The sequence below is a fragment of the Octodon degus genome, unplaced genomic scaffold, assembly GCF_000260255.1.
Source record: "Octodon degus isolate 3935 unplaced genomic scaffold, OctDeg1.0 scaffold00108, whole genome shotgun sequence".
Classification (NCBI taxonomy): domain Eukaryota; kingdom Metazoa; phylum Chordata; class Mammalia; order Rodentia; family Octodontidae; genus Octodon; species Octodon degus.
The window spans coordinates 8477810-8498750 of NW_004524684.1; positions in this window are offsets into that span (position 1 = coordinate 8477810).

Genomic DNA, 20941 nt, shown 5'->3' on the forward strand with positions numbered 1-20941 from the left:
TGGAGTCAGAGTGTGCACCACCCACCTAGAGAACCCAATTATCTTGCCACTTGCCAGCACCCATAAGGCCCGCCCTCAGCATTTACACGTGGCCTCGCGTGCTGTCTTCAGTGACATGGTCCCTGCCACCTGGGGATTCTCAGACCTATCGTTAGCACACCAAGTACTCAGCCTCACGACAGAAGTGGCAAGAGCAATTCCTGGGGGGTTTGTTATCAGACACACACACACACACACACACACACACACACACACACACGAATCCTGGTAATGTCTTAATTTGTGTGCCTGCAACTGTCTATTTACCCCAGCAGGTCTCTGACCGTCCCTTTCTGCAGTAAGAGTTTGAGGAGCTGAGTTGGAAAAGGCCTTTTGAAGGTCAAAGGATAAAATGAATGCAAATTATTGACTTCTCACTTCAAGGTATTGCCCAAATGTAAAATTAAAAATGTCAGAAAAGAAACAAAACACCTAGTAAACCCACAAAACGTAGCCCTGTGCTCCAAACCTTGGCCAGTGCTCACTCCCCCGACCGCGGCGGCTTGGCGGAGGCAGGAGGCAGGAGAGGGTTTCCACTGCAGAGGAGCAGAGTCCACTTTGACAGGAAGTGGCTTCTGCCTCTCAGACAAAGACAATTCTTTGCATTCAAGAATCAAATAAATAGAACTCAACTCAAAATGGATTAAAGACTTAAACGTGAGATATGAAAATACTGGTTGTATACATGGAGAAAACGCTTCAGAATGTTGGAGCAGGCGAGGAATTCCTTTGGACCACCCCCAAAACCAGAAAACAAAGGCAAACATAAATTACTGCATGGAGAGCAAAAGCTTCTACACAGCCAAGAATGCCATTATCAGATTAGAAAGGCAGGCTAGAGAGGTAAGGAAGGATTTTCCAGTTCTACGTTTGAAAAAGGGTTGCTATACAGAGCATATGTGGAACTGTAAATATGTCTGAGGTCAAGATGTGTTTAACTGATTTAGCAATATATATATATATATATATATATATATATATATATATATATGGTATATTGCGTTTTAAGGGTCTATCATTAATATGTATTTAAGTATCAGCTAAAAATACATTTTACAAGCTTGGGCCTGGTGGTGCACTCTGGGAAATCCAGCACTTGGAAGGCTGAGGCAGGAGGATTACCACAAGTTCAAGGCCATGCCTGGGCTACACAGTGAGACTGAAGTCAGCCTGGACTACATCCTGTCTCTAAATAAATAAGTAAACTCAGCGGCCGGGGAGATGGCTCAGTAGGATAAGCACTTGCCTGGCAAGTGAAAGGGTCTGAGTTCAATCCCCAGTTCCGCCAATAAATAAATAAGTAAACAAGTAAGTAAATTCCAAGCAACAACAACAAAGACTTTCTGCAAAGTATGATTTTAAAAATTGGAAATCAAGAACTAGAGATGCATACAATGTAGTTGTGTAATAAAGTCTTAACTCTTAGTAGAGAGGGGGAATTTTTGCAATGCAATACATAATAATTTAATAGAAAAATAAGCCTGTTTACACGCACTGCTCACAAAGGAAAATGCCTAGAGGAGGAATAAATCTGTGAAGCTCAGCTGAGATGTGCAGTCACCAGGGAAATCGCAAGATCAGACTGCAGTTCATAGCTGCACGTCCACAGGGATGCTTCATACTTATGTTGACTTATATTAACAATTATAAAAAATTAAGGGGTGTAACAAGTTTTGTTGAGGATATAAAACAACTGGTAGTGCTTTAAAATTGAATTTATCTCATGCATGAAAACAGAACTGGTGCACACTGATAAGGGGCCAAGCTGCGGCAAGCAGACGTTCTTCTAAGCTAACTATGAAAATTCAAAATGACACTGACCCTTTGGGAATTTGCAGCCAGCCCCACTAAAACCAAGCCTGTGCATGCACTGAAATCCAGACATTCTGTTCTGACTGTTACGCTGCCGTGAAATGGGCACTATGATTTTCAAAAAAGGAAAATAAAATTCCCCAGAGCAGCACCACTTTGGGGGTTGAGCAGGGAGGTTCTGAGCCCCAAACCCAGGGCAGGGCCCATGCTGAACAGGCCCTGCACTGAGCCGCATGTCCTTACAGCATAAAAGTAAAATAAACAGAAGGAAAAACAAGCTGGGTTAACAACAGAGTGGGCAAAGTGCATGGCAGATTCACGTGGTGGCACTGTGAAGGGCGGAGATCCTTACTCTGGGGCACAGCAAAGTGAGCACATCTTGGAAACATAAAACTGAGCCAAAGAAAGGAGGTGCAGTGTGGCGCGTCCTATAGGAAGCCATTTACATAGAATCCAACATCAAACCATCACAGTCCTATTTACCTTTAGAAATTTCAAATTGGGAGAACCGGAAGTGGCATGCAAATGATGTTCTATTTCTAGAAGTGCGTGAAAGGCACATGGGTGTGATTAATTTATGAACATTCATTCAATTACCGACTTCTAACTTACAGAAAAGGATAACTTCTCGTTTTTTTTTTTTTTTTTAACCAGATAGTGGACAATATGAGCGATGTGTCCAAAAGGGTAAACAGGGACTCAGAGATACTTCGATATCTCCGCATCTGTCTTTGCGAGAGCCAGCACTGCTATTTTAGTTTTTATTTTAAAGAGAATAAAAGCATACTAGATAAGACACTAGAAATGATGCAGACTTTTTTTTAAGGAAAGATGATAGTAATTAAGTAAGGGCTCTTATATTGTACATTGTTTTCTTCAAACTACTTGCTCAGATCGCAGATACAGGCATGTGAAGCTTGTCAAAATGAAAATTTTAGGCATTAACTGCTTCCTTCAAGAAAACAATAGAAATTAGCGGCAAAGTTATCTTAGCTGTCCTGGGTACACACTTACATTAATTATCCCTCCTTGTTTCCTTTCTTTTCTCCCTTTTCTCATCCCAATTGTTCGCTTATTTTGAGTAATTTCTTCCTCCTTTACTCTATCAATTGTACCTTCTAGATTCCATTTGTTCCTTCGGGTTCTTACACTAGGGAGACAATACTATGTGTACACACTCACCTCAGATTTATTTTGCTTACGAGTGTAGCTTCTCGCTGCATCCACTATAAAGGCCTCAAGTTTGCCTTTCCTTATAGCTGAGTAACACTCTACCGTATAAAAGTACCACATCACTGAGCTATGACAGACTGCGCCACCCTAACCGTGGGGCACACGTATCACTGTGGTGTGAAGTTTCAGTTCTGGAAAAATACGCAGAAGGAGAATAGCTGGCTCAGTCGGACCTCCAGTCCCAGTTATCTGAGAAATCACAACACTGGCTTCCACCATAGCTGCACCAGTTCGCACTCCCACCTATAGTGGAGAAGGGTCCCTTTTCCCTTCAACCTCTCCAGCATTTGTTATTGGTTGACTTCTTGATGTTAGCCATTCTTTTTGGGTGAGGTGAAATCTCAGTGTTGTTTTAATTTACATTTCTTGAATTACCTACAGCCAGCATTGATATTTTATATATATAGAACTATAATCCCATTTGGTTGTTTTTGTTAAAAAGTATACCACTTTTAAAAGGATAATTAAGGTTTTTGTCTTTGTTTCTTCAACCTTTTTAAAAGAAAATATTTAAAATCTCTCAAGTATTTGTTTTTTGTGAACAAGGTATCTCAGGTACATAAACTAAAATTACTCTCACTAAGTCATTTGTATTTTGTAAACATTCAATCATCACCCACATTAGCATTTAAAATCACAGTTGCTGGAGTGTCTGCGACATCACCATGACTCTCGGGAAAATCGCTCCGCGACAGCAGCACTGGCAGTCCTGGAAGAGCTGCACCACCCCATAAAGTTACCTTTGGGGTACCGGAAGTGTGTGAGGTCTCTGCCCAGCGTGCAGTCGGGCTGCTGAAATCATAAAGCCTTACTCCAAAACTTGGCCTCTTAAGAACTACAAGTATTATCCTTTCAGTCCTTTAAAACTATATCCTTTAAATTCAGCAGATAGAAGGTTTTCAGAAAAAACGCGATTTACAAGGCACATAATGACACCGGAATAAGTGCTTCAGCCAAATGCAGACTCCTCATGCCCCCAGCCCTCTTACAGCCCATTAGACAGAGAGGCAAAAATACATCTTTCTATGAGCTGCTGTCTTCTGTAAAGTAAGTGAAGAACTGAGTGTGGCTACTTGGATTTCCACCACCTGGTGCTGGCTGGGGAGTCACACGCGGCCGGACAGAGCGGCGAGGCCAAAGCTGTGACGGGCCGCTGCTCGTGCAGACGTGGCCTCTCAGGGATGTTCCGGCCTCTTCGAGCACATCTCTATGCACAGACACAGAACATGTTTCAAAACTGCTTCCAGCTCCACAGCAAGGATCTTTTCTTCTTTCCCAGAAACTGAGTCAATGTATTTCCTTTTTTTTTCTATGCAAAATCTATCCATTTAAAGTGTCTATTACACAATTTTTAGCAAAAATGAACTTCAAAAACTCTAATAGGTTGCATACGTATTTTGGCTTGTCCTTTGGCTTCCATTACCATGAATTTCTCAGAAAAAGAGTAAGTTTAAGTAACTTCTTGGCACTAAAAATTGTCAGATAAAGTTTGTAATTTCAAGTTATTTTCGTGTAGTTGTTTCAAGGTTAAGTTATCATTGAATTTATTTGGAGTAGTTTCCATGATTACTATATTAGTAAATCAAATAAAAATGCATGCTTTCTTGACATTTGACACAAAATATTTTGGAAGACATTCAGGATATGTGTATTTTCTAAAATTAGTCCACTCGTATGCTCTTGCTGTGCAGTCGGGGGCTCCCCAACCACCCTCAGTCCGTTGCACACCACGTCCACGGCATGTGGCCCTGGCGGGAAGCAGTTACACATAGTGCTTGCGGAAGTTCGCTTTGCCCGGGGATGAAACTGCCCAGTGCCGGACTTCTGAGAAGTGACGCCCGCGGTTCTGTGAGGCGCGACTGCGAATTCCGAGGCCGGGAGGCAGGACTCAGCATCAGTCTCGGACGTCTGCAAGGTGACGGGATGTGTCCTTATACGTAAAGGACGTCGATCCCATCTTACCTGGGGGAAGGACAGCCTGCGTCATTGAGGTCGCTTCTGAACCAAGGTGGTGTGCACACGCCTGATAGCGACCTCCTGCATCTGAATTTCGTACTTGCCAAAATACTTCAGATTTAGCTTAAAATGCACAGTAGACTGACTGTGATGTTTTTATCCACGGGAAATCACCAATTGGCCACAGAATTTGTTACAAAGACATTTCTCACCTGGTTTTTGTTGTTGCACTTTTTTCTGAGTATCAACAATCGGGTCATGCTGGATGGAAGGAAGGAAGGAAAGCCAGCGTGTCCCCCAACAGCACACAGGTCGCAGACTGGGAACACGAAGTGTGGCTAGAAATGTTTTGGAAAGGCAGACAGGGATTGGCTGGTAGTGATTTAATGATTCATAAGATTAAAATGATCTAAAGAGCTTAAAAGTATGAATTAGAGTGGAATTTGATAATAATCTGCCTGATCTTGCTCAGATGTTCCATCTTGTGTTTCTTGACATTGAACAATCCTTCACTTCCGCGCTGCAAAACTCCGCGTGGATCCTGGGGCTGTCCGGACCCCTGCGCCGCCCACATACCTTACAGCCTTGTGGCCTCCGTCGCGATGACGTCACTGGCGCAGACTCTCTTCCACATTCATGCTGAATCTTCAAACACCTTCATCAGGACTGCAGGCTTAGGGAGACACTAAAGAAAATACTCTTCAAAGATATTCGCACAGCAGTAACTTTGTGGGATTCTTTCTATAAACTCCTCCGTTTAATGAGTGGATGGAATTTGCACTGACGGTAGCAGAGCCAGCACTGCCAGGAAGCAAAAATGGGCCAGCGCTGTTGTGTTTCCTCAAGCGTGCAGGGACAGTGATGCTTTTTCCCTGTTAAAACACACAAGGACGCCACACACAAACGCGGGACACACTGGCACACGGCACAGCCAAAGCGAGCTGTCGCTCTGCTGGGCTGGTCAGCGCTGCCTGGGCTGCTGCCACTACCTGCCCCGGAGTCTCGGGTTGTCGTGCGCTGCTCTGGGTGCTTGGGCTGCCCCAGGAGGCCTGGTTATCTTCAGCTGTCCAGCGCTCTACTGCGAGGACCACGGCACAGCTGGATGACCATAACAGACTCAGCCTTCAAAGCTGCTGCCTGAGGGGCTGGGGAGTTAGCTCAGTAGAATACGCTCCTGCCTGGCGAGCACAAGGTCCTGAGTTCAATCCCCATACTGGAAAAAAAAAAAAAGCTGCTGCCTGGGGACGTAGCTTGGCAGTCTAAGGGCCTGCCTGGCAAGTGCAAGGACCTGGGTCGATCCCTGACACCTCATGCCATGCCAGCAACACCAGTTGTGCAGTGCCTTCCCCAAAACCAGATGTGGTGGCTCATGTATGCAATTCCAGCATGGGAGAGGCTGAGACAGGAGGATCACTATGAGTCAAAGCTGCTTAGGGAGACCCTGCAGCAAATAAATAAATAAATAAACAAATAAATAAATAAATAAATAAATAAATAAAAACGGCTGCCCTGGGACAACATGAAAACGCAGGTTTCTTAGATGTTTCTCGAAAGTTGCCGTTCATCCAACTGATTCATGCAAGTTTAGTATTTTGCGATGCTTATAATCAGATGCTAATAATGAACATACTCTGCACTTAAATTTTACAGCAGAGTTGAGTTAAGCTTCCGTTTTAACAGTTACAGATCTCTGTATTTCCAGGCTTTAGTTGTTTGCCTTGCCCTAGCTCGCTTCCGTGAGCTTCGGTTCCAACCCATGTGCTCCTTCTCTCTCCCGCTCGGACCCTCTGACCAGAATGCTGTCTGCCCCCGGAGGCTTGCGGGCGCTCGCCCAGGGTCTTGGTGTTGCCCCTCTGAGCGCGCTCTCTACTGAACTTTCCCAAGTCACATCTGTCCTGTGACTAAAGCGCAAAATTCGTAGCTGAAACTGTAGTGGGTGAAAGGAGCTGCGCACAGGTCGGGTGTGGTGAATTCAACCTTGTGTAGGTGCAAACACACCTAAACATGGGTATGAGCAGCTCATGAAAGAGTTGTTCCCAATATATCATACACGAAGAAATAACGTCCTCTCTGAATGAGACTCACGGTCATAAGAAAGCAGAAACAAAAGTTCTCATAGTGTACGGCACGCTATGAAACCCTTCATGAACTTTATAAAGAAGTAGAGGAAGAAATGGTTCTTAGAATAACCAAAGATTTCAGTCAGAACTTTCTTTTTCCTGGAAATTACCCTTAAAAGGATTATATAAATCCTACTAATCAGTTTTAAAACTGTCTCATTGCTATTTGTTTCTCAGTAAAATTAATAAAAATTAAAAAAAATAAATTCTATGCTCAGACAGTCTATCAATCTATCGGTATGTATTTTCCTTTTACATTATCATATAATAGGAAGAACAGGTCATAAAAAGACCAATAAATAAGTTTTTAATTTATAAATCACATTATCTCATTTTTATCAGCTTTACTTCTCCTTGTTAATGTTGTGAGATAGGGACAGGACACAGGACCATGACAGAACGAGGAGGACACTTAGACTCACGGCCTCCCCACCGCCAGTGCTGCAGGATGGACTGGAGGCACTCCAGGCTGAGGGGATGCGTTCCTTTTTGGTCCACATCGGGGAAAGCCTGTGGCACTGCGTGGACCAGCAGTCAGCCACGACGACTTGAGCAGAGGCCTCCGCCACGCTTCCCTGGTCTGGCGCAGTGTGGAGACGCCTGTGCTGCTGAGCAGCTAAGCCTGCAGCTCAGCCCAGGTCTGGTCTCCTCTGAGAGGACAGAAGGTGCATGGAGCAGCCTGGCTGACTCCCACTGCTCCACAGAACCACGGGCCAAGCAAGGTGTGGAGCCGCTGTGTCTCAGAGCTGATTGTCATCTTTAAGGAATGTTGCCCAACATGAGTTCTTGTAGTGAGCAGTCACACACCACTCACGGTGTCAACAGGGGCTTTCCATCCTGAGGAAACAGCTGTGAGAAGAGGCTACAGAGGGGTGGCTGGTGCCGTATGATGGGTGAACACTCGTAAGGCTATATTTGGGGTAACCTAGAAGCCATAAGATACACCGAAGAACTCCTGTCACCACACCCCTTTTCAGGCGGGGCCAACATTATGAGACCATGAGTGGCCTCACACATGCTTCACGTGACGTCACCAGGGGACAGATGAGCGCACGGAACACCATCCACAGTGCAAGGAGGGCTTGTGTGGAACTTGCAGCCCTCTTCCCAGCAAGCCTGCGCTTCCCCCAGACAGCCGGCAAGTGTTCGGATCGAGTTACAGGAGGCATGGGAGGGAGTGTGTACATCAATATTTTAGGCTTCAGAATTGTTCCTAAGGAGAAGCTTTTGGTGTACTTATGTGTGAAACACAAGTAGAGCAGAAGCCCAAAGACCTGTTGAGTAAAAGTCATGTGAAATCATCTCACCTTCAGTTTCAGTCCCTTGGTTCTTTGAAACTCAAAACCAACATCCTTTGCTTACATGTGTAGTACAAGGGTATTTGTTGTGAAATTTTGAAATTCTCGTGTCGTGTTGTGCAGCAAGGCAGTTTCTTCACACCAACTCCGGAGATGCCCAGACGTCTGAGACAGGACTGCACAGGGAAAACGCAGGCTAGGAAGGAAGGAACATGCGGTTTGGAGTGAGCTGCTGCTCCGGGGTGCAAAGCCGTGAGGAGGGAGTGCCCGGGGATGCTCAGGTTAACCAAACAGAGCAGGGCCCTTGCTCCAGGCCAGGCACAGTGACTGGACGTGTGGGAGGGTGGAAGATCAGGGGCCCAGTGAGCCACTGAGTGTACTCCTGTACCCCAGGCGACCAGGGAGGGAGTTTCGTCACACCCAAGGAGGCTTATTCAGCAAACCTGACTTTAGCTGTATTCATAGAAGCAAGGAAGAATTTTTGAGGTGGACAGCAGCCAATAGGAGCAGTGGTCAAGAAGATTCCTGCAGAGGGAAAAACCTGGATCAAGTCCAGGGATCCCCTCGCCTCACCTCGCCCTTGGCCCAGCGAGGGCAAAGTCACCGAGAAGCAAGTGGATAGTATCCGACTCCGACTATCTGACAGCTGAGCAATAGGAACCCGTCTATGTCACCGTTACAGAGCTAAAGGACACCTCTGCACTGAATTTTTATCTCCCGCACAGCTACAATCTTAGTCCAATCAAAAATAAACTTGGAAAAGGAAAAAAATATTGGTCACTATGAAAAAATCTCTGTAAACAACCATCCCTTAAAAAGTAGATAATTTCAATATCTGGTAGCCTTCTGATTCATGCAAATTTAAAAGGATTTTGACCTCCAATGTTGTACAGAAGAATATTAGATGTCGCAGATGTTCTGATGCCAAAGTTAACTCACGCTTGTGAGGAAGATGGAGAGACTCACACATTCATTCAGGCTGTCTTTAGGGTGAACATTAATTGACTTCCTGTATAATTCCTTTTTAAAAGAAGTTTAATAGTTATTATACAGAGAGTTAAAGGCAAGATTTTTAAAAGAATGAATTGGCTTTCTGCTAACGTTTCTTTACAAACTAATTTGTATCTCAAAGAGTGTTTTCTTCTAGAATTTCTATAACAGTTTTGCTACACTAAATAGATTCAAATGATATTGTTTTTCCAGTTACTTATGCCAAAAATAGCTTCACAATAGACATCAAACTCAAAGAATTCTGCATAATAACTCTTAAGAGAAAGGGTGTTTTTATTTTAGCTTGGGGAAAATGATTTGAATGGAGTTTAGTTTTTATCAAACTGTCTGCAACTAAATTGATTTTCTCTACCTTAAATAAAATTTTCTCCCTCCTTTCTTAGTGTTAAAACGTTCACATTGACTATTTTGTAATGCAGATTTAGTTCAATGCTTGGTAAATTCTGTGGGAATTGAAGTCCATGAAATCTTATTTTAACTGTTATTTGGTGGTTTTGTTTTATTTTGCTTCCGCAGAAGTGCCCAGTTCTGTGCTCATAGACAGACAGCGCCTATCATGGATGACTGACGGGGCCGCAGGGGAGCCGTACTGTGGGCGACGTGAAAGTCCCCTCCGCAGGGTTTTCTCTCAGGCTGAGCGGATGTGAATTTCTCCTTCAGCAGAAAGAGTCCAAATTTTCTTGGAAATTTTCTTTTATTCCATAAAAGAACACCATGTTTAGGTTTATATCATGGAGTATGCATATTAGAAATAAACGAAATGGACATGAACTATACATTTTTTACTAATGAACAACTGCTTTTTGATGCTTTGTTTTGTTTTGAAATATATTTAACTTCTAGACCCAGAAGCTAGAAAAAAAGCTATTGAAATGTTCTAAAGTCTTCAGTTACATTAAAAAGTACTAATATTTTAAGTGAAGAAACAATTTATCAACAAAAGAAAATCATTTATAATATTGTAGTTTCCTTTGTGTATTTCTTTTTCTGATAGTCAGATGCTTTAAAATCGTGCTTTGGAATGTATCGTGAGACATCCAGTCTGCTTTCTGTGGTATTTCATCCAGTCTGTACACAGAGCTGCTCATTAGATATGCTAAGCGATGCACACGCCGTAGGAAAGTTCTCCGAGCCCTTGGATCTCATACACAGCACGTACTAGACTTTCTCTAAGCATCATGGGAAAAATTCTTTGTTTTAAATTCAGTGGATTTTTATTTATCTTACTATTGATGTGATTTATCTCTGATGACAATCGTAGGGCCTTAACCAAATGGATGTTACACATATAGGAGAGAGAAAAATAAATAGGTTAATCTTCAAAATAAACTTTTCCCTTGCTGTGTGGCCTTACATCTATCGCTGGATTTGCTGACAGGCTGTATTTTACAACTATGAATCTTTTATCAGTTGGAGTTTTCAAATAGAAAATGCATGAATGACATGTTTTTTTACTAAAATTCATTTTTTCTGAATTTAATTAATCTATTGAAAAAATAATTTATTGTTAAGAATTTAATATACTCACTCAAGTTTAGGTGCTAAATAGTTGGCTACAAATTTGGAATTAAGCGCACTGAGTTGTGAATTTACTTTTGTCGTGGTATTGAAAGTCGAAGCCGACAGGGTATTCTGAAAACATTTTGTTTCTGTGTGTAATTCTGTGTGCCAACGGTTGCTATTTATATTTTTTTTAAAAAAAGAAAAGCTAAGTAAGACCCTGTATGTGGGCTGCTAGGACACGGAGGTGAGAGGGCACCCTGGTTCTTGCTCCTCTGTCCTCCGAGGACATGAAAGGTTTGTCCTGCTGCCCTGCTCTGTGCTGGGGACAGAGGGTGGTACCTGCTGCAGGGAGTGCCAAGAGGAGGTCACTAATCTCCCTCCTCCAGGAGATCACTGACGTGATTCGGACATAAATCTACTGGGTATGTTCAGTGCATGACAACTTCTCATGCAAGGCAGCGAAACGCTTTACTAGCATTAAGTACACCCTGTATCTGCAGTAATTGCTCCCAGAACTTCAGGAAGCACACACAGAACAGGGGCAGTCGGGAGCTTTGGAGACCAGAGCACAAATGCCAAGGCTGAAGGTGCCGGACAGAGCAGAGGGGCTTTGTAGGCCTCAGAGCCGCGCCCAGAGCTCACCTCGGCCCCGCAAAGCCCTGCAGGGTAGCCTGGGGGTGGCTTGGAGCAGCGCAGGGGCTCCAGGATGCAAGAAGAGGAACCAGATCCCGAGAGACTCCTGCCAGCACCACTGTCTGCCCCCTGACTTGCTCTGGGCAGAGCGAAGACATTCATTAAATCCCCTAGGAAGAAAGGGAGGGAGGGAGGGAGGGAGGGAGAGAGGAGAAAGTACCGTGAATTCAGGAGTGGGCCCTTGACGAATGCTGAGGCTGCAAAGGCCTTGCCTCTAACTTGAAGTAAAGGAACAGGCCAGAGTTCAGGGAACTTGTGCCTTTCCACGGGTGAGCAACAATACACAATGTCCCTGGCGTCGCAGTGCCGTGTGGAGGCAGAGGAGGCCCGGGGAGCCCAATGCGCACAAAGGCAAGGTGGACTTGAGTCAGGGAAGAGGTTCTGAAGAGATGCCAACGTTACGGACATCAAAAATATATTTAACAGAAAACATAGGAAATACAGGTCATTTGCAATATACGCAGTGTTGCCATTTATGGGTAAAACACAATGACCACTCGAACTCCAGTGGCGCATAAAGCTGAGCCTGCGCGAGTGTCCACCTAGTGTATTCGCATGCACACCAGGAGTTTGTGCACCAGTGGAGAATTTATTTAAATGAAATAACTAAGCTACAAAGATTAATCAAATTACCTGTCAGCAGTGATTCCCTCTTCATTTTAATAACTTTGAAAGGAAATTGAGAGAGGCAACCTCTGCAGGTTAGAAATTGACTCTGACGGTCCATAAATGAAGTACCACGCTGCCCTCCTGCACAACAAGCAGCGCCGTGCCCCGTGCCCGGTGGACCCGCACCCAGCAGGCCCAGGTGCGTGCGGCTCGGGGCTGCCTCTGCCTGCTGCTTTGGGTCTGGGCCTCCAGCTGAGCTCAGGCCCCACCCAGCCCCTGCTTGCTCTGGGGCTGAGGTTCTCAGAGGTCCTCACGCCGCACTATAGCAGAGAAATACACAGGGCAGCGTGAAGCTGTGCAAACGCCATGGGTGCCCTGCTGGCCTCGTGGTCCGTGGAGACCAGTTCAGCCACACCTCGCCCTGTGGCACTGAGCAGGAAACCACTGCTGCCAGGAACTGCAAAACTCTCAGGCAGGGGAGTAAAGAATGGGGCGAGGGGGCGACTCCTCCCCAAGATCCCATAATAATCCCCACCCCATGTTTCTGCAGTCAGGGAACCAGCCTGGAAGTCAGGACCTGAGGTTCAGGTCAGATCCAGGAGTGACCTGTCCCTCCCATGACTGGGTGGGTAAACTGCAGCCTGCCTTCTCATTCAGAAAGAAGGATGTGAGCAGCAGCAGCAGACTGTCCAGGAGCGAGGCCGAAACTCTGGAGGTCAGGAGCTACAGTGAGGGGTGGGGCATCTCACCCTGGAGTGGATGCCACCCTCAGGCCGCCCATGTGCCTCCTGGCCAGGCCTTCCTCCTTCTAGCCATTCATCTCTGGGGACAGGAGCTGTCCTTCCTTTTTCCCCCCTGCCTCATCCACAAAGGACCATTCATTCCTGGTGCCTTCTTGGCTCCCTTATTTTCTTGCCTGCATGAAGTTAGGCATTATGCAATCTTTAAAATTTGCTAATGGAGTGCTCTGAAACATTTTGTAGCTTTTCTGTTTTTTTTTTTTTTTTCTCATGTAAATTCTCCAAGGCACACATTTTTGTTTGCTTTTGTTTTATGAGTCACACACTTTTCTCTAGACTGTGCATACTGGCTTCCTGTAAGCCACGCAATCAGCCAAATTCCTTTGGTTTGACTCAAAGAATCTAGAAGGTGCCGCTTTAGTTATTTCAGCACTGTATACGGGGCCTTGGGCCCCTGAATGACTCATAGCCCCAGTGTCTTAGTGGCGACAGCTCGGCTATGGTGGGGATGTGCCCAATGCTGCAAGTCTACTTTTCAAAGAAAACCAGTTTCCCTGGAGTTATTCTTGGTGGGCTCAAATCTAGCTGCATCTGTTCCTTGCTATTCCAAAAGTAATTTGAAGAACCCGCTTCCTTCTGGATGCCGGCTCTTGGCTGCCTGGCCTCTGGCCCCTGTTTCCTTGCATTTTCCATCTGGCCACGAAGCCCATGTCTACCACCTCAGCTCTGCCTGTGCTGCACCAACTTCACCGTGCTGATGTCCACATTGGTGACACTGGCACTGGCGAAAGTTCACTGAGGCGCAGCTGCCCTGCTACAGGTGTCTGATGCAGGCTTCCTGGCTTTGCAGACAATCTTTCCATTTGAAAGAAAAAAAAAATGATAGAAAATGTCATGAAATGAGGTCATAAAATTTGTCAGCCTTGGGAGACCCTGAGACATGAGACAGAATCCAGCTAGGTCATTCATCCCACAGGACCAAGCAGACCGTCGCTGTCACAAAGCGAATAACCACTGTAAAAGCCTTCCTTTCTTCTCACAATTCTTGCGTGGGATGTAAGACACAGGATTCCTAGCAGCACAAAGAGCCCCAGGAATGAGCCGTACTCCTGCTGTTTTTGTGGACTCTTGCAACTGACAACTGGAGCACCGTGACTTCTGTGCTGAACTTTTTGTACTGTAACAGACCCAGGACCCACAGCATACTCCGAGCACCTCGAGTTCATGCTCGCCTCCGGGTGGCCCTCCTCCTGCTGGCTCCAGTAAATCCTTGACTCCTGTGCCCCCCCCCCCGCCGCAGCCCCACCTCAGCCCGAGGAAGGTGGCAACCCGGGGCTTTCCACTGTACCACTGCTTTCTCTTCTTGGACCTCCGAGTCCCCTGTCCTCTGAGGGAAGATGGCTCCCGCAGTCCCTTGGCAAGAGCTGGCTGCAGGGCCAAGGGAGGGACTGCGGGCGGCAGGTGAGAAGATCCTCGCTCCTGGTAGGGGGTGCGCTTCACTGCCTGAAGGACAGCGAGGACATGGGGCTTGGGCAGGCACAAGCCCTCTCCGCCCCAGGCTGGCCCGCTGGTCCCTTGAATGCCATGTCCTGGACAAGCTACGCCAGGAGAAGGCTCTCATTACAGGAGAAGAATGCAGATGGCTGAGAGGAAAACCATTTTAAAGCTGTAATAGTGTTAATTGAAAAAAATCTTCATTTAAAAATGTTCCAACTGTTCGCATTTGCCTTCATTCTTTGCAAATGCTGCTCAGCAGCTGGCTCTGCCTTCGCCCAGTTGCCCTGGGTCATGTTTCCCCAACCCGCCTAAGAGGTACGTGGGCTACACGGAGAATATTAGAAAGAGAATCCCAACATATCCTAACCTCTGGAAGAATCTCCAGTTCTGACTTTAGCTCATATAAATTGCAAATTTTAAGGAAGAAAAATCCACCCATAAAATTCATGAACCTTGTACGAAATAGAGCCATGCTGGAACTTTGTAATGCAGCTACAAAAATGTGCCAAATAAATGAATTTCATGAAGAAATTAATTACCCAGTTAGAGTTGATGACAGATCTCTTAGTCCTTTGTCTAGCACTACTAACAAGACAGCAATGGACAAGTGGAAGAAGGAGAGGAACACCTGCCACACTGCTGCACTTCAGAATGTTTCGCTGAGTTCATACACCTCTAATATTCAAATGACGGAACTAAACAAAAAAGGGGGCACAGATGAATGTCCATTGTGTATCTGTGTATTCAAAGTGGTTAGGATAGATAATACATTCTCTTAATGAATAGAGGGATTTGTTCTGATAGTGTTTGTAAATAGGATATCATGTCCGCATCTTGTACAGCAATTAACCACTAGGAAGAATGTATGCAATGTGTTAATTATTGAAACTGTCCTACCACTGTGGTTTGAAACTGTCTCATTGCTATTTGTTTCTCAATAAAATTATGGGAAAAAAGAAAGAAAAAAAGGAATCTATGAGATGAAAGACACTCGGGCCCTGAGCCAGACCTCGCGTGTCGTGCAGAAGGAAGCAAGGAGGGCAGTAGGTCACAGGCGGTGGGTCTAAACGTTGGTGATAGTCAAAGACTCGCAGGTGTTGCTAACGTACCGATGGATGGGGCCCATGTCAGAATAAAGGTGGGTCGGAGACAGGGCGGGCAAGGAGGGAGGTTCCGCACAAGCCTGGGACTGAGAGCTTGTGTCCACCTAGACCCCCTCGTGCAGCCTTATCTGGAAACGGCAGATGCGGCTAGAGACTGTGAGATGGAAGGGTCCCAGTGGGTGGGGCAGCATTTTAGCGGCAGCTACATTTAAGGAGAAGCAGACTGAAAAACACAGGTGCAAGGAAGGGGGCCTGGAGAGATTTGAGGTTCAGGAGGAAGGCTGAGACCGGTTAGGGTTCAGCAGGGCCTCGGTGCGAGGGACACGTGGTGCTTCCCTGGGCTGCAGGAGGAGCCTGATTTTGCACTTCTCGCTCCCCGAACAATGACAGAATAAACTTCTCTTGCTCTGAATAGGCCGAATATGTGCTGACATTTTAATGCATCCCCGAGAAACCAGTAGAGAACTTGCAAGGTTCCAAAGGGCCAAATCCATCAGCAACTCCACAGGCGGCAGCATAGAACCACCCTGACTATAGAAATGGTAGCATGGCCTCTGATCTCAAGAGGCCAAATAAAAACTGGATTTGCATATTTGTGCCAGCATGGACCACACCTGAAACACTGAAAGAGGCTGGGAAGCCTGCCAGGCTGAGCTCCAGGGCAGCCAGGTCAGGGCTCAGCCAGATCCCAGAGTCCTGGAAACCTGGGAAGGTGACGTGATTTCCATCCTATGGTAGGAAACCCAAGAGTCAGGGCTGCCAGGTGAGGGCCAGAGTGCAAAGGCGGGGACTTGGCACTGTGATGTCCCAGTGGAGAGGGCACCCTGGCTCCTACAGGGTGGAGCTGCCCTCCGCTGCCAGCAGGCTGCCTCACCATCGGGAGCTGCTCTTCCCTGCGGCCCGTTGCTCCACACTCCCGCTCCCTCTGGAAGCATCTTCACAGGTGATCCCCGCTCCCACCAGCAAAGTCACTGGGCTTCATTCTCCCAAGAGGGATGGGCTCAGCATGGCGAGAGCACGGAGAGCAGGAGCAGGAGTGCTCCAGCTGCGGGGGAGCCCTCTTGTGGGTACCCAAAATCGCCTTCCCATGCTGTGGGCAGGCTCACCCAAACACTGAGGCACACAGGGCCCCGGGTAGCTCGAGCCAAAAGCCAGCTGGAGGAGCTCTCCAGAAAGGCTGTCACAGTGCCGCAGGAAGGGGTGGAGCGCCCCTCTTCCAGCGCACACCCACCTAGTCTCTTGTGCATGCAAAGAGGGGGAAACAAAGGGAGAAAGCAAGCGCTCCAGCGCTAGGATGCCTGGTTGCTTCCAGGACTGAGCTGCTTCTTGCTTGAAGGGATTGCCTGGGGCCCCGAAGTCTGGTCAGTATTCCTCAGAGGACAGGGTTTCTGGCTAGCAGCCGTTGCTGGGGGCCTGCTCTGGCTGGTGTCCTGCAACTCCCTTTGTAGCACAGAAGACATTTCTAGGACATTAGGTCTCTGTCTGGTTGCTGTTTTCTCATTGCCGGGACAAATACCCAACACCCAAAATGAAGGAAGGAAAGGGTTATTTAGCTCACAGTCAGTGGAGGTTTCAGTTTATACTCAGCTGGCTCCAAGGCAGAGTAGCACATGGCCGAGAGCAGCCACTCATGGCCAAGAGCAGGGAGCAAAGGCAGGAGTAAGAGCAACAGTGGCTACAGAGAGCAAGTCTGTCTCTCAAGTTGTATTCAAGCTATCCACCGCAGGCTGTGTGTAGCACTCCCACCCATAATCCCAGGAGTACTCAGATCCATAATCCCAGGGGATCATGAGTTCATCACAAACTCTAGAAGTCCACCCCATGACTGCATGAAGCTTTGGGGGGACAGCTAGACACAAACCGCAACAGTCTCCAAGCCTCCTTCTTCGGTGGATCTACCACCATAAGATGACTGTGAAACAGGGCTGTGAGCAGTTCCCTGTACATTCTCGCTTCTAAGAGTGTCTATGGGCCCAGGCACACTGCGATGGAGATTGAGACTGGGCTGGGCAGTGCACGTGTGTAATCCCAGCTCTGGAGAGGCTGTAAACAGGAGAATTACTCTGAGTCTGACCTAGCAGTGAGACCCTGAACACCCTGTAGAGCCTTCCCTAAAATACAGAAAAAAAAGAGTGTCATAACAATAGACACTTTTCATAATTCCAAAATGAATAGTTGTTACAAAAATCCTTTGCATCCAAACCTTAAAACACATACTCTCTGCAATTCACATAATGAGATTTGGTTTCTGCCTCTTTTTAAAAACAATTTACAAAATCCAGCATGCGCTCAAGAGGAGGGCAAAGAAGCCATGGAAGAGGGACCAACTACTCATGTTAACTGCAGTTTTTCATGGGAGATTTATGCTTTCTTGCTCATTTCTTAAATTATTTTTACCTGTATTGACTAACAATATCTAATGTGTGAATAAAAGAACATTAAAATTGTACTACAAAATAAGTGTTGGACCCTCAAAAAAAATAAAAATAAAAAATAAACAGTAGACCAAAAGCAAAAAGAAAACTCAAAGTCTATAGGTGATGGAGACCACTCTATGGAAGCCCTGAACAGGACTCAATTAACCAGCTGGCTTCCATGTGTACTGCGAGTCTGTCCAAGGCCTGGGCGAGGCCCTGGGAGTAAGTGAGCCTCTGGGAGTCACTGGCCCCTGCTGAGGCCTATAGTGGAGGGTGAAGCTGTGAAGGCTCAAAGGACAAAACAAGGTCACAACTAAGGACACCTGGCTGGAAGATCTACTACATAAAGACTGTACCTAAGGCAGTGCACTCCTGGGCGGATTAACTTAATACCTCACTTGGGGAGTCCGTCAGCGGTTCTCTCCAGTCCTCTGTAACTGCACAAACATGGGCCTCCTAGAGCAGGTCCTGGCCTTGGCCCTGAGAGAACCTGGAGTTCCGGGAGAGGGCTTTGATCCTCCTGGAGCCCGGAAGTCATTCCCTTGCCTCTTCATGTCACCTTCCTGTGCAGTGGCCCCTCACGCACCGTGGAGGTTACGTTCCAGACCCCCGAGATGAGTGAAAACCAGCAAAGTAGAGATCTTGTATTTATTTTAGTTTTATATATTTTTAAGGCTTTATGAGCCCTTCCCATACTCTTATTAGTCTTTTCCACACTTTTAAAAACACTTCTAATGTCTTTAACAATTTTTTAAACTTGTAAACCTACATAATTTTAACAACACGTGTATACTGTACAGCATCGCAAAATCCCACAATGTAGTGAAAACTCTGCAATAAATAATTTAAATATTAATAGGTCAGGATTTAAAGTTTCCCAGGCACCCTACCCTCAAATTCTGTACCCCTCGGCCCCACACAGAGCCAAACGCAAACTGCAGAAAAGGTGCACCTGACGACCTGGGCAGACAACCACAGAATGCTCCTTGGTTGACACTAAAGGTCCCCCACAGACTAGGTAGCCTGCCGAGATCAGCTCTCCCTCGGCTGTTCCAGCCGCGATCACCATCCCTAAAAGATCCTATAAAGTCTCCTGTCCCCCCTTGTTCACTGCTGTCTTGGTCCACTAGACAGCCAGCTGCTTGCTGCCCCCAATACATCTTCTACTCATGGCCGAATGCCTGGTCTGGTCGATTGTGTGGGTTCGTAACTAACAAATATTTTTCAAAACCCCATGAAACAGTGAGTCTGTGAAAGTCAAACTGCAGAACATCGAGTGACTGCTGCACCCTTGTCTGGGAGGTGCGGGCCTGACCAGCCAGCGGTGACTAAGGGACACCGTCAGCCAGACACGTGGGTGACTGAGGATGCAGCGGTGGCGGCCAGAATCAGTAGAACACAGCTGCAGCCTCAGTGGGTTGAGCGGCAAAGGTGGGAGGGTCACAAGTTCAAGGCCAGCCAGCTCAATAAGCAAGAATCTGGCTCAAAATAAAATCAACTGTAGGGATGTAGCTCAGTGACAGAGCTCTTGCTAGCGTGAGTGCAATCCCCAACACTGGAAAAGAAAAGAATAAAAGGAGCAAGGGGTCTGTGTCACAGTACACACACACACACACACACACAACACCACCACCACCACCACCACCACCACCACCACCACCACCACCACCACTCCACACACACAGAACAGGAAACCTGCATCTCCAAACCTCTAAGTGGCCCAAAGTGTGGACCCAGTTGATGGCTTGTGTCCAGCTGTCCTCTCAGAGCCTCATTCAGTCATAGGTGGGGCTTACGAGGTGGCTGCATCTGCAGTGTGTGGTGCTCGGAGAAGAGTGTGTGATTGCCCAGTCAGGCCACTGCTTGTCTGGCACAGCCCTGGGTCTGGATAATGGAGAGGCCCACTCCGGCTGTGGGTGGCAGCCCCCAGCGGTGGAGTAGCTGGGAAGGGACCAAAGGGAAGAGCAGGCTGCTGCTGCTGCTGCTGCTGCTGCTGCTGCTGCTGCTGCTGCTGCTGCTGCTGCTGCTGCTCGGCTTCACGGCTCGCTGCTTCGGCTGCCTGCTGCCTGCTGTGGCCTGTGCTTCCTCTGCGAGGCATCTCTGCCTGGCCTCCCTGCCTGGGAGCCAGCTGACTATGAGCTGACTCTTTTGCAAACTACAAGACAAAAAAAGCAAAGCAAAACCAAACCAAACCTTCATCCTTTAATTTTGAGAGTTGGGTTTTTGTTCCAGCAGCAAGAAAAGTAACTGAGACAACCAGCATTTGAGGAAACCACCTAATGGGAGAGAGTTCTGCTTTCTAGGGAGAGACATATAAAGGGTTGGAAGAAAGAAAATATTCATCGCTGAACAAGCGTCATGATGTGGTCGTTGATTCAGCCCTTGCCCACGGGGTGCAAGGCATGCTCTTCTGAGCGAGTATGCCCCCGTGGCATCTCTGGGATCATCCCAAGAGGATGCCTAGACTGCTTCCAAGCAGAAATGTCTACCTTAGCGGGCAGGGATCCAGGGGATCTGTGGTTCTCACGCTTCGGCGGTGGGCTTTCCCATATTACCGTGGCAGTGCTGAGACTTATCTCCACGTGGTCTGAGGAAACACTGGTGAAACAAGTTCCCAATCTAGCTGCACGGTAATTGTCAGCGCTGGTACAGTAACTCCACAGTTCAAGTGGAAAGGTAAACAAGAACGGAAAGACCCTCTCGGAGCTGTTGGCAGCTGCAAAACTGCCTGTTCGGCTCTCTCCTCATGCCAGTGATTTCCACCAGCAGCTCCAAAGTCCCATCCCCTCTCCATCCATAAATCTGGCAGAAAGCAATCATTTCTAGGGGAGACAACAGGAAAGGTTCTCTGAATGACAAGTGCTTTGAAGCCACTTGCCTGAGGCCAGCCCCCTCTTTGCATCAACAAGT